Here is a 15,168-nt window from a genome sequence, read left to right as displayed (position 1 = left end):
TTTGACCCCAAATGGGTCATGTCAAATGTAAAGGCTGGGGTAGTGGAGCCTTTGCCCAAGTTTGGTTAGAATCGGTCAAATAATTAGGGAGCTAGAGCCAATTATGTCAAATGTTGACAGAAAGAAAGAAAGAAAGAAAGAAAGAAAGAAGAAGCAGAAACCGCTGGGATGCAAGAGTCCAGCCGTTGCTCGGCTGGACTAATTCAATCACACAAACCGTGAGACTAGCACTTGTTGTTCCTGCACGTGAAAGTCATTTATTACAACCATGTAACAACACACTGCGAGCACTTCTCCAATTAAACATGCATCCATGATTCATCCTCATGGATTGGATTGCACCAATGTAGGAGAGTGAGCGTTCAAAGGTAAATGGCGAAACAAGAGGTCACACAGGTCACGAGGAAAGGAACCAATGTGACTCAGGCTTCATTCTAACGTATTACGCTATTAGGCCGTAGTGATTTCCAAAATGCAGCGGCACGAATTGTATTAGCTGTTATAAACGCAGTGAACATATTAATCCCATTCTGAAACAAAATATTGGCTTACAGTTTCTGTGGTATCTGGTGGACAGGTGTCAAGTTATTTTATCTGATTTCATCACACGATAGGAATGCACCAAGTAGTTTGATCCCATAAAAGTGACAATTATTTGAAATAAATATAATTGTGATATGACACAAAATAGACTAACCTGCGCATGTTAGTCCATCTCCATTGTAACCATCATTACATGCACATGTAAAGGACCCAACGGTATTGGTGCAAGCAGCATTAGCGTCACAGTTATCAGTACCTAAAGCACACTCATCAATATCTGTACAAAAAATGTATGAAATAAGTAATAAATTAATAGGTAAAATACAGATTTCAAAGCGTAATCAACAGAAAAGTAAACCTGATACTTATATTCTGCAACATGTTACAATTAAAACTCAATAACGTTTGAAGCAATTTAAAATGACTTTGCTTGTCAACATAATATATCAAGTTCGATTGATCACTTCACAAATATTGGTACTGAATGATACACCCTAAACAGGTGAAATTTGGTGTAATTGTCACTGAAGCTATGCAGTTGAAGTTGCAATGGGGCCTGGAGGTACGTCCATCCGGGGAATTCCCTTTTTTAGATCAGCTTCTACCTAATGACTCCCCTTTTTTAGATCAGCTTCTACCCAATGACCCCCCTTTTTCATTGTATTTAAATGAGTGTCATTAGTTAGCTAATTTGAAAACAAAAACGAAGGATAGCATGTTACTAAGAGGGGGTTTATTGGGGAATACGATTAAAAAAAAAGGGGGGGCTGGGTATAAGCTGAAAAAGGAATTCTCCGGATGGAAGTACCTCCAGGCCCCATTGCAACTTCAACTGCTATAATTTCCGACAGGAAAAGTATAAGCAAGTCCCACAAACCGTGAGACTAGCACTTGTTGTTGGTACTGAAATGAATTTAGAAAAGTTAGGGCGACCATAGTGAAATATTTCTATACAAATGCACTCTTTCCAAAAAAAAAGTATTTTAACTGGTTAAAAAGTAACAATTATTTGAAATGAATAGAATGGTGATATGACACAAAATAGACCAACCTGTGCATGTTACTCCATCTCCATTGTAACCAGCATTACATGCACATGTGAAGGAACCAACGGTATTTGTACAAGCAGCATTTACGTCACAGTTCTCAGGACTTACAGCACACTCATCAATATCTGTACAAAAATGTATGAAATAAGTCATAAATTCTTAGATAAAACACAAGGTGTGGTCAAAAGAGAAGTAAACCTGATAACTGTACTCTTCAACATGATACAATTAAAATTCAATAACACAAACCGTGAGACTAGCACTTGTTGTTCCTGCACGTGAAAGTCATTTATTACAACCATGTAACAACACACTGCGAGCACTTCTCCAATTAAACATGCATCCATGATTCATCCTCATGGATTGGATTGCACCAATGTAGGAGAGTGAGCGTTCAAAGGTAAATGGCGAAACAAGAGGTCACACAGGTCACGAGGAAAGGAACCAATGTGACTCAGGCTTCATTCTAACGTATTACGCTATTAGGCCGTAGTGATTTCCAAAATGCAGCGGCACGCCTTGTATTAGCTGTTATAAACGCAGTGAACATATTAATCCCATTCTGAAACAAAATATTGGCTTACAGTTTCTGTGGTATCTGGTGGACAGGTGTCAAGTTATTTTATCTGATTTCATCACACGATAGGAATGCACCAAGTAGTTTGATCCCATAAAAAATGACAATTATTTGAAATAAATATAATTGTGATATGACACAAAATAGACTAACCTGCGCATGTTAGTCCATCTCCATTGTAACCATCATTACATGCACATGTAAAGGACCCAACGGTATTGGTGCAAGCAGCATTAGCGTCACAGTTATCAGTACCTAAAGCACACTCATCAATATCTGTACAAAAATGTATGAAATAAGTAATAAATTAATAGGTAAAATACAGATTTCAAAGCGTAATCAATCAACAGAAAAGTAAACCTGATACTTATACTCTGCAACATGTTACAATTAAAACTCAATAACGTTTGAAGCAATTTAAAATGGCTTTGCTTGTCAACATAATATATCAAGTTCGATTGATCACTTCACAAATATTGGTACTGAAAGATACACCCTAAACAGGTGAAATTTGGCGAATTGTCACTGAAGCTATGCAGTTGAAGTTGCAATGGGGCCTGGAGGTACTTCCATCCGTTGAATTCCTTTTTTTATATCAGCTTCTACCCAATGACCCCCCCTTTTTCATTGTATGAAAATGAGTGTCATTAGTTAGCTAATTTGAAAACAAAAACGAAGGATATCATGTTACTAAGAGGGGGTTTATTGGGGAATAGGATTAAAAAAAAAGGGGGGTCATTGGGTAGAAGCTGATCTAAAAAAGGAATTCCCCGGATGGAAGTACCTCCAGGCCCCATTGCAACTTCAACTGCTATAATTTCCGACAGCAAAAGTATATAAGCAAGTCCCACAAACCGTGAGACTAGCACTTGTTGTTGGTACTGAAATGAATTTAGAAAAGTTAGGGCGACCATAGTGAAATATTTCTATACAAATGCACTCTTTCCAAAAAAAAGTATTTTAACTGGTTAAAAAGTGACAATTATTTGAAATGAATAGAATGGTGATATGACACAAAATAGACCAACCTGTGCATGTTACTCCATCTCCAGTGTAACCAGCATTACATGCACATGTGAAGGAACCAACGGTATTTGTACAAGCAGCATTTACGTCACAGTTCTCAGGACTTACAGCACACTCATCAATATCTGTACAAAAATGTATGAAATAAGTCATAAATTCTTAGATAAAACACAAGGTGTGGTCAAAAGAGAAGTAAACCTGGTAACTGTACTCTTCAACATGATACAATTAAAATTCAATAACACAATCCGTGAGACTAGCACATGTTGTTCCTGCACGTGAAAGTCATTTATTACAACCATGTAACAACACACTGCGAGCACTTCCCCAATTAAACATGCATCCATGATTCATCCTCATGGATTGGATTGCACCAATGTAGGAGAGTGAGCGTTCAAAGGTAAATGGCGAAACAAGAGGTCACACAGGTCACGAGGAAAGGAACCAATGTGACTCAGGCTTCATTCTAACGTATTACGCTATTAGGCCGTAGTGATTTCCAAAATGCAGCGGCACGCCTTGTATTAGCTGTTATAAACGCAGTGAACATATTAATCCCATTCTGAAACAAAATATTGGCTTACAGTTTCTGTGGTATCTGGTGGACAGGTGTCAAGTTATTTTATCTGATTTCATCACACGATAGGAATGCACCAAGTAGTTTGATCCCATAAAAGTGACAATTATTTGAAATAAATATAATTGTGATATGACACAAAATAGACTAACCTGCGCATGTTAGTCCATCTCCATTGTAACCATCATTACATGCACATGTAAAGGACCCAACGGTATTGGTGCAAGCAGCATTAGCGTCACAGTTATCAGTACCTAAAGCACACTCATCAATATCTGCACAAAAAATGTATGAAATAAGTAATAAATTAATAGGTAAAATACAGATTTCAAAGCGTAATCAACAGAAAAGTAAACCTGATACTTATACTCTGCAACATGTTACAATTAAAACTCAATAACGTTTGAAGCAATTTAAAATGGCTTTGCTTGACAACATAATATATCAAGTTCGATTGATCACTTCACAAATATTGGTACTGAAAGATACACCCTAAACAGGTGAAATTTGGTGTAATTGTCACTGAAGCTATGCAGTTGAAGTTGCAATGGGGCCTGGAGGTACTTCCATCCGGGGAATTCCCTTTTTTAGATCAGCTTCTACCTAATGACTCCCCTTTTTTAGATCAGCTTCTACCCAATGACCCCCCTTTTTTCATTGTATAAAAATGAGTGTCATTAGTTAGCTAATTTGAAAACAAAAACGAAGGATAGCATGTTACTAAGAGGGGGTTTATTGGGGAATAGGATAAAAAAAGGGGGGTCATTGCGTAGAAGCTGATCTAAAAAAGGGAATTCCCCGGATGGAAGTACCTCCAGGCCCCATTGCAACTTCAACTGCTATAATTTCCGACAGCAAAAGTATAAGCAAGTCCCACAAACCGTGAGACTAGCACTTGTTGTTGGTACTGAAATGAATTTAGAAAAGTTAGGGCGACATAGTGAAATATTTCTATACAAATGCAATATTTCCAAAAAAAAAAAGTATTTAAACTGGTTAAAAAGTGACAATTATTTGAAATGAATAGAATGGTGATATGACACAAAATAGACCAACCTGTGCATGTTACTCCATCTCCATTGTAACCAGCATTACATGCACATGTGAAGGAACCAACGGTATTTGTACAAGCAGCATTTACGTCACAGTTCTCAGGACTTACAGCACACTCATCAATATCTGTACAAAAATGTATGAAATAAGTCATAAATTCTTAGATAAAACACAAGGTGTGGTCAAAAGAGAAGTAAACCTGATAACTGTACTCTTCAACATGATACAATTAAAACTCAATAACACAAACCGTGAGACTAGCACTTGTTGTTCCTGCACGTGAAAGTAATTTATTACAACCATGTAATAACACACTGCGAGCACTTCTCCAATTAAACATGCATCCATGATTCATCCTCATGGATTGGATTGCACCAATGTAGGAGAGTGGGCGTTCAAAGATAAATGGCGAAACAAGAGGTCACACAGGTCAAGAGGAAAGGAACCAATGTGACTCAGGCTTCATTCTAACGTATTACGCTATTAGGCCGTAGTGATTTCCAAAATGCAGCGGCACGCCTTGTATTAGCTGTTATAAACGCAGTGAACATATTAATCCCATTCTGAAACAAAATATTGGCTTACAGTTTCTGTGGTATCTGGTGGACAGGTGTCAAGTTATTTTATCTGATTTCATCACACGATAGGAATGCACCAAGTAGTTTGATCCCATAAAAATGACAATTATTTGAAATAAATATAATTGTGATATGACACAAAATAGACTAACCTGCGCATGTTAGTCCATCTCCATTGTAACCATCATTACATGCACATGTAAAGGACCCAACGGTATTGGTGCAAGCAGCATTAGCGTCACAGTTATCAGTACCTAAAGCACACTCATCAATATCTGTACAAAAAATGTATGAAATAAGTAATAAATTAATAGGTAAAATACAGATTTCAAAGCGTAATCAACAGAAAAGTAAACCTGATACTTATATAAGGGAGAGCTGGCGCAATGGTTATACTTACCTTTAAAGGTCTCGATTCCGTTGGCGATTTGCTGGGATATTGACTTGGAAAAAATGTCTGAAATTAATTGGCAACTTCAGATTAAATTCAGACTTCCGCTCTCCCATGGTTCATTTAGAATTGGGTAAATTACTGAATCATGAAAGTATTCCTTCGGAGGGGACGTTAAGTCGGTCCCGTGTACAACCATACCTGTAATATTTCGCAGCCATTTCGAAAAGAGTCGGGTGTTAACCCCTATTTCCAAAACGTTGTTCAAATGACCCCAATGGAAATAAGCTGACAGATTTCTTGGGTTATCCAGGGTTGAAAACCCGAACAAATCAAATAAAACTCTGATATGTTACAATTAAAACTCAATAACGTTTGAAGCAATTTAAAATGGCTTTCCATCTCAACATAATATATCAAGTTCGATTGATCACTTCACATATTGCACTGAAAGATACACCCTAAACAGGTGAAATTTGGTAATTGTCAAGAAGCAGCAGTTACGTCACAGTTCTCAGGAATTCTTTTTAGATCAGCTTCACCTCATCAATCAGCTTCTACAATTACCCCCCTTTTTCATTGTATGAAATAAGTCATAAAATATTAGGTAAAACTAATTTTTAAACAAAACATGTTACTAAGAGGGGGTTTATTGGGGAATAGGATTTTTTAAAAAACGGGTCATTGGGTAGAATATCAAAAAAATTGGATGGAAGTACCTCCTTGTCAACATTAACTGTATTTCACAGTATGATTCCCAAAACCGTAGACTAGCACTATGTTGGTACTGAAATGAATTTAGAAAAGTTAGGGCGACCATAGTGAAATATTTCTATACAAATGCACTATTTCAAAAAAAAAGTACTTTAACTGGTTAATAAGTGACAATTATTTGAAATTAATAGAATGGTGATATGACACAAAATAGACCAACCTGTGCATGTTACTCCATCTCCATTGTAACCAGCATTACATGCACATGTGAAGGAACCAACGGTATTAGTACAAGCAGCATTTACGTCACAGTTCTCAGGACTTACAGCACACTCATCAATATCTGTACAAAAATGTATGAAATAAGTCATAAATTCTTAGATAAAACACAAGGTGTGGTCAAAAGAGAAGTAAACCTGATAACTGTACTCTTCAACATGATACAATTAAAACTCAATAACACAAACCGTGAGACTAGCACTTGTTGTTCCTTCACGTGAAAGTCATTTATTACAACCATGTAACAACACACTGCGAGCACTTCTCCAATTAAACACGCATCCATGATTCATCCTCATGGATTGGATTGCACCAATGTAGGAGAGTGGGCGTTCAAAGGTAAATGGCGAAACAAGAGGTCACACAGGTCACGAGGAAAGGAACCAATGTGACTCAGGCTTCATTCTAACGTATTACGCTATTAGGCCGTAGTGATTTCCAAAATGCAGCGGTACGCCTTGTATTAGCTGTTATAAACGCAGTGAACATATTAATCCCATTCTGAAACCAAATATTGGCTTACAGTTTCTGTGGTATCTGGTGGACAGGTGTCAAGTTATTTTATCTGATTTCATCACACGATAGGAATGCACCAAGTAGTTTGATCCCATAAAAGTGACAATTATTTGAAATAAATATAATTGTGATATGACACAAAATAGACTAACCTGCGCATATTAGTCCATCTCCATTGTAACCATCATTACATGCACATGTAAAGGACCCAACGGTATTGGTGCAAGCAGCATTTGCGTCACAGTTATCAGTACCTAAAGCACACTCATCAATATCTGTACAAAAAATTTATGAAATAAGTAATAAATTAATAGGTAAAATACAGATTTCAAAGCGTAATCAACAGAAAAGTAAATCTGATACTTATACTCTGCAACATGTTACAATTAAAACTCAATAACGTTTGAAGCAATTTAAAATGGCTTTGCTTGTCAACATAATATATCAAGTTCGATTGATCACTTCACAAATATTGTTACTGAAATTAATTTATTTCGAAAAGTTAGGGCAACCATAGTGGAATATTTCGATTGAAATGCACTATTTCCAAAAACGTTGTTAGACTCGCATAAAGGTGACAATTATTTGAAATAAATAGAATGGTGATATGACACAAAATAGACTAACCTGTGCATGCTAGTCCATCTCCATTGTAACCAGCATTACATGCACATGTGAAGGAACTAACGGTATTGGTACAAGCAGCATTTACGTCACAGTTCTCAGGACTTACAGCACACTCATCAATATCTGCACAAAAATGTAGGAAATAAGTCATAAAATATTAGGTAAAACACAGATTTTTACTCTGCAACATGATACAATTTATACTTAAATAACGCTTGAATACATTTAAATTGGCTTTCCTTGTCAACATTATGAATCAAGTATGATTGAAAATATTATGTTGGTACTGAAATTAATTTAGAAAAGTTAGGGCGACCATAGTGAAATATTTCTATAGAAATGCACTATTTCCCAAAAAAAAGTACTTTAACTGGTTAATAAGTGACAATTATTTGAAATGAATAGAATGGTGATATGACACAAAATGCACCAACCTGTGCATGTTACTCCATCTCCATTGTAACCAGCATTACATGCACATGTGAAGGAACCAACGGTATTGGTACAAGCAGCATTTACGTCACAGTTCTCAGGACTTACAGCACACTCATCAATATCTGTACAAAAATGTATGAAATAAGTCATAAATTCTTAGATAAAACACAAGGTGTGGTCAAAAGAGAAGTAAACCTGATAACTGTACTCTTACAATTAAAACTCAATAACGCTTGAATGCATTTAAAATGACTTTACTTGCCAACATAACATATCATGTTTGACTGATCGCTTAATATTGGTACTGAAATGAATTCGCTATGAAAATTTAAAACAATTCTAGTTAAAAACTAACGACAGGAATGCACGATTTCCAACAAGTAGTTTGACTCGCATAAGTTGACATTATTTGAAATAAATATAATGGTTGAATGACACAAATTAGACTAACCTGTGCATGTTACTCCATCTCCATTGTAACCATCATTACATTCACATATGAAGGAACCAACGGTATTAGTGCAAACAGCATTTGCGTCACAGTTATCAGGACTTACAGCACACTCATTAATATCTGTACAAAAAATGTAAAAAATATGTCATAATTTTTAGGTAAAACACAGATTTTAAGGTTTGATCAAAAGAAAAGTAAACCCGATACATGTACTCTGAAACATGATACAAATGAAATTCAATAACACTTGAATACATTTAAATTGGCTTTCCTTGTCAACATAATGTATCAAGTTTGATTGAAATCATTATATTGGTACTGAAATGAATTTATGTCGAAAAGTTAGGGCGACCATAGTGAAATATTTCAATAGAAATGCACCATTTGTTCGGCTCGTTTATTAGTGACAATTATTTTAAATGAAAAGAATGGTAATATGGTATACAAATATTGAATGTTTAAGAGTACAATGGTAAAATGGTAACGACGGTTTTGCCGAGTTGAATGGAACAATTAATAATGCCTCGTTCAATCGATGTATTCGTGTACCCTTGCTTGTATCTCTGAACACTCCCAACCGTTTCCAATCCACCACAAGTGGCTGTTTGCAAAATATGCAAAACGTAAAAGAGAACTGTTTTGGAAAATGACATTTTAGTGTTCACTGCACTTTTAATGTATGATACGATTTAAGTTCAGTAACCCTGGTATAATCGTCTAATGTATCATTTTTGATTGATCAAATCACACACAAACTATTGGTAGTAAAACGAATTTGCCGACAGGAATGCACTATTTCCGAAAAGTAGTTTGAGTAGCGTATAGGTGACAAATATTTGAAATAAATTGAATAATGATACGACACAAAACAGACTAACCTGTGCATGTCACTCCATCTCCAATGTAACCATCATTACATGCACATGTGAAGGAACCAACGGTATTAGTGCAGACAGCATTTGCGTCACAGTTTTCAGGACTGACAGCACACTCATCAATTTCTGTACAAAAAATGTATGAAATAAGTCATAAATTGTTTAGGCAAAACACATATTTTGAGTTTTGATCAAAAGAAAAGTTAAACTGTTTCTTGAAATTTGAAACATGACCCAGTTAAAATAAATTGGCTTTGCTTTGCAACATACATTTTACATAATGAATCATTTTTGATTGATCATATCACAAATATTGGTATTGGTACTGAAACAAATTCGTTCTGAAAACTTAAAAGCAATCGTAGCTGAAAATATCGAAAGTATTGCGCCATTTCGAAAAGTTGTTTTGACTCGCGTACAGGTGATGACAATGATTTGAAATAAATAGTGTTTTGAGATGGTACATAATAGACTAACCTGTGCATGTTACTCCATCGCCCTTGTAACCGGCATTACATGTACATGTGAAGGAACCAACGGGGATGTTGGTGCAAGCAGCATTTGCGTCACAGTTATCAGTACCCAAAGTACATCCTGTATGAAATAAGAAACATTTTCGAAATGGACCATTAAAAGTCAAGTGACGCAATATGTTATATGGAACAAATTACATCTAAACACAACTGCAAGAAGCTCATGGTGGCGCTATGCTGAGACAAATATGTGATGCGATCAAGCAAAATCAGTCGGAACTCGGAAATATTGATTTTGAGATATAGCCAAACAAAGGAAATATTTCCTTTTGTTTCATCTAGTTTTGAGGAAAACAATGGGGGTTTTCTGCAAAATCCAGCTTTGTAAATGCTTTTTACTATCCTGTAAGAAACCGAAACATTATTATTGCCGAGTTCCGACTGATTTTGCTTGATCGCATCACATATATCTAAAGAGATAGGAAGCATATATTCAATCGCCTTGGGTGAATTGAACCAGAGAATGAGAATAGATTATCATCTTCTCTGATCGAAACACCTTCCTTGGTATTGATACGCAAATACGACTGGCTGTATCTATTGCGCCATCATTCAGTCCAGATTAGGGTTGTGCGGTATGCTATGTCTAAATAACCGAAACAAAATTTGGTGTTGGATGGCCCATTAAAGCTTTGGAAATCGCCAACTAGATATAAACCCAATTATCATATAAATACTACCCTGTTTACCTTTTAAAGCAAAATGAAAATAGATTTTAATGTGCTTAGTTCGATTACTACCAAAATGTTTGCCAATTAATCTTTTACTATAGCATTTCGAATTTTTGTTTAAAATGTTGTTTTCATGACTTTTATATAACTCGACATTGATAGGTTATCAAAAGGGTGTAACTAAAAGAAAAAACACATACGTTATCATGTTTTAAAAAACATTTTGGTGTTCGCTGGGTAGTATCCATAAGAAAAACACCCGGACAGCAATAATGATAATTAAACGACGTTACATGAACTACTATTGCCCGTCCAAAACAGACCATTCATACCGCATTATGTCGTAAGACGACACGATCTTGCCTAAAACGCCTATTCGCAAGGTGTTTTTGGACGGCATTCTCCACACACAAATGACTAGGAAATCTGTCCGTTCGAATTTGCGTCGAAAAATGTCTAAATCTATTCACTTCTATTGTTTTTTGTCTCACTCACCCGGATGCGAATGTGGATTAATTATACTTATTTAAACTGTTCATCAAACAAAAAATACATACTTATGATGTGGACTATGGTGCGGGTGAAGATGATGATGATGATGATGATGATGATGATGATGATGATGATGATGATGATGATGATGATGATGATGATGATGATGATGATGATGATGTGATGATGATGATGATGATGATGATGATGATGATGATGATGAAATCACCATCATGGTTATCAAGCTGGTCATTGTTATCATCATGCTATTATGATACATTTAAAAATTTGCTTGCGGATAATAAGCATGATAAAAGTATGATAGAAAAAGTCTATTCGACTAAAGAGAAAAATAAGTTGGCAAGAGAACGATACTTCAGGCTTGGCACGAAAGATAGTACCCATTATGATCGGGAATTATTCGTTATGAATTCGGCAGACGAGCGAATCCAGATTCGGCTTTTGGTAAATTCATTTTACGCATGCATTATTTTTTAATTAGAGAACAAGGGATCAATGCTTTACCTGTAGAGGGCAGCATATCGATTTTATAACGGTTATCGTCGTTGACCACACTGCGATGCACCGTTAGCTAACCCTGTATGTCGCCCTCTTTTGATTACTTATTATGCTGTTATGATCTGATCTCCGTTAAAAAATTGATATGCTGCCCTATATTATGTACAGCATTGATCCCTTGTTCTCTAATTCAAATGTAATGCATGCGTAAAATGAATTTACCAAAATGCCTTATTTTCATCTATATTTTGCCGCTTTATTAAGATTTTATTTTTTACATTTTTGAGTATACGAAGCTTCTTACTACAATATGAAGTGCGATCCAAGAGGTCATCAAGTATGGTAAGTGGATGTGGGTCATCGACAAACCACAATTCGCCTTCTTCGTATTTGATATCTTTTCTTCGACATTTTTTGCCACGTATCGGTGCAACCACGCCATGACAAAGACATAATTTTGAAAATGGTAGAGACCATCTTAAGGCACCGCCTCTTGAAGAATCCGGTCTTTTTTCCAGAACGCAAAGGCGGCTCTGCACTACACCCAGATGAGCTGTAAATGAAGCAAATATTAATTCCAAATTCCAGTGGCGTAGATTTCTTTTTGACATTGAGGAGGGAGGAATTTCTTGAAGTATACAGCCTGTCTCAAAAAAAAATTGTGCAAGTGAAAAGCGCCCCCTGTGGCAATTAGAAAATACCGTTGTGACATAATGCTTACATCAACGTCAAGGGCATAGTCTGAGCTCTCAAATGCCGTTTAGTCTGTTCAATTTGCTTGAGATATGCTTACTTAACAACGAAAGGGTAAAATCACAATTGTGCCACTTTTACTATGGAAGAGGGCTGTACAATGTAAATCAAAGATAGCATCAAGTTTATCAGTTCCTTCGTGAAATCAAAAGAATGCATCAATTACGCAACAATACAAAATTGTTTTTAATGTTTTATCATGACAAAGGTATAATGATTCTCTTTTTCAACTTACGATAAATAAATAATTTCACATTCTGCTGTAAAATTAAGTACATGTGCATGTCAATGATTTTACCATGGTAAATACTGTTTTATTTGTCATTCAAGACATGTTAAAAGACAAACAAATATTGCACACTTATAGGTTAATGAACTTTGACAAGTTCATGAAATTTGACAAATTAATGAAATTAGACAAAATAATGCACGCGCGCTGGTGTTGATGCGTCTAATGCACGAGCCCCGAAGGGGGAGTGCAGTAGACGCATCAACATCAGCTATCATTGATTTACATGTATAGCCCTATTCCCTAGTAAAAGTGGCACAATTGTGATTTTACCCTTTCGTTGTTAACTAAACATATCTCGAGATTAAAAAGAGCAAATTGAACAGAACAGTATTTGAGAGCTAAGACTGTGCTCTTGACGTTGATGTAAGCATGATGTCACAACGGTATTTTCTAATTGCCACAGAGGGCGCTTTTCACTTGCACAATTTTTTTTGAGACAGGCTGTAGTAAATCCAGCACCTTTTGGCAACATAATAAGTTTGTGGTAAAAATGCGAAACTAATGAAATGCGATAAAAAAAAGTGTAATAAATGCGCACTAAGTGCGCGAAAATTTGCATTTTTGGGACCAAAATGCTCAAATATGAGGTTCATTTGGTCAGAAACCCAATGGGGGTGATTGTATGCGCCATCCCCCTGGCAAAATATTTGGGGAGGGGGTATCCCCCCTCCCCGGATCTACGCCTATGGTTAATTTGAACCAAAAAACTGCATACCATATTAAATACATCACACAATATTGCGAAATTATGTTTAGCAGTTTTATCGGCAATATTTATTGTAAAGCACTTAAATTTGTAAGGAAAATATAATGCAAATCGAAGTAAACATTGTATGTTTTAAAAAAGGAAGTGTATGAAAGGAAACTTAAATCCTAATTGCGTTTTTTCTGGGATATTCATTCATATTCATATTCAGTTTATTTATTGTGTGTTCATTTCTAACATATTTAAAACTGTTGTAATTCATGGAGTTGCCGAGCCAAGGGAGAGAAGAACAAGGGCGGACAGCTGCCGCCCCATCCCATGGAACATCCCTTACACCATCTATCCTCCTGTGGGATGCTGGCTGTCAGATTTTGTAAATATTTTGAGCATTTTGCATTTGTTGAAAATTTTTGATTATATTTGACCATAACATAGTGTATACTTTCAGTCATCTGGGAAATGTTCAAATTGTATAACATTGAATCTTGTCAACCAGAAAAACTCACTTTGGTTAGATGGAATCACCGACGTTGCGGCCAAAACCTTTGGCCTTCAGTTGGGTGGATGATCTAGGGTCACCCTAGGTCAATCGATGAGGAAGTTGCTTGATGACCCGATCCCAACCGTGAGACAGATTCACTCTAACGCCCCTGCTCCTGTTAAGAGACGATTGTTCGCCTCGTACCAACACTGCTTCTTTGACCCCCCCCCCCGGTTCAAACCAACGAGGTTCAGGATCCAAGATGACAACGTCGTCAATATCAAACCTGTGACCGCTGCTCTCAAAGTGTTTGTAGACCGCCGAATCGTTGCCACTTGAACTGGCGCGTCTATGTTGGGACATGCGACTCTGCAGGGGTTGGCCGGTTTCTCCCATGTAAAGTTCTTGACACTACTGATCTTCAGAGCACTTAAAATCGTAAACTACACCGCTAATGCGACCCATCTAACCAAAGTGAGTTTTTCTGGTTGACAAGATTCAATTTTATACAATTTTATATTCGACCATATTCGTCAAATTTGGCACCACTCTAAACGTCACCTTCTCTTCTCACTATCCCCCACACTTTCTCGTGCGTTTCTTGTTGCGAAAGACATAGCGTTGTATGTTTTCGGCAGCAGTGTTCGGTTATGAGCTGAGATTCCCCCTCAACTGATTTGTCACTACAGAAAACAGGTAATTTTGCCGTAGCGAAAGCAATGACGAAAAAGTTTCGCAACGTCAAACTTAAAACTATGGCCTCGATATCTTACGGCTGTGTTTTCCGCGGTGACAATAATGAATTTTAATGTTTAAATTTATTAATTTATTGAAATAGATTGCGAATTTCAAAAAATTAAAATTATTTGATATCAGAAGTACATTCTTCGTATTCAGAATGCAATTCGATATGTCTGATGTGCTCTAATGTCGCACAATAAATACTGTCCAAACGTCATACCCCATCCCTTAAATAATTTGATTTTATGAAATTTGCGATATAATACAAATTGTATGTCAAATTATA

At 36.3% G+C, this 15,168-nt stretch overlaps 3 long non-coding RNA genes across 3 annotated transcripts; all 3 read right to left on the bottom strand.

Annotated features, from left to right (window-relative positions):
- Window positions 1-703: 703 nt before the first annotated feature.
- LOC140140938 (uncharacterized) lies at window positions 704-2,437 on the bottom strand. The gene is made up of 3 exons (XR_011857337.1): window positions 2,323-2,437; window positions 1,595-1,717; window positions 704-820 (listed from the first exon to the last, which is right to left on the bottom strand). It is a non-coding gene; the product is annotated as an uncharacterized lncRNA (long non-coding RNA).
- A 766-nt stretch (window positions 2,438-3,203) lies between these two features.
- On the bottom strand, window positions 3,204-5,670 carry LOC140140847 (uncharacterized). The gene is made up of 4 exons (XR_011857311.1): window positions 5,556-5,670; window positions 4,829-4,951; window positions 3,925-4,047; window positions 3,204-3,320 (listed from the first exon to the last, which is right to left on the bottom strand). It is a non-coding gene; the product is annotated as an uncharacterized lncRNA (long non-coding RNA).
- A 1,809-nt stretch (window positions 5,671-7,479) lies between these two features.
- Window positions 7,480-9,822, bottom strand: LOC140140716 (uncharacterized). The gene is made up of 5 exons (XR_011857265.1): window positions 9,698-9,822; window positions 8,817-8,939; window positions 8,365-8,487; window positions 7,931-8,053; window positions 7,480-7,578 (listed from the first exon to the last, which is right to left on the bottom strand). It is a non-coding gene; the product is annotated as an uncharacterized lncRNA (long non-coding RNA).
- Window positions 9,823-15,168: the final 5,346 nt, after the last annotated feature.

Source organism: Amphiura filiformis, chromosome 19 (assembly GCF_039555335.1).
Source record: "Amphiura filiformis chromosome 19, Afil_fr2py, whole genome shotgun sequence".
In the NCBI taxonomy this organism is placed as follows: Eukaryota; Metazoa; Echinodermata; class Ophiuroidea; order Amphilepidida; family Amphiuridae; genus Amphiura; species Amphiura filiformis.
This window is presented reverse-complemented; position numbering and strand designations above follow the sequence as displayed.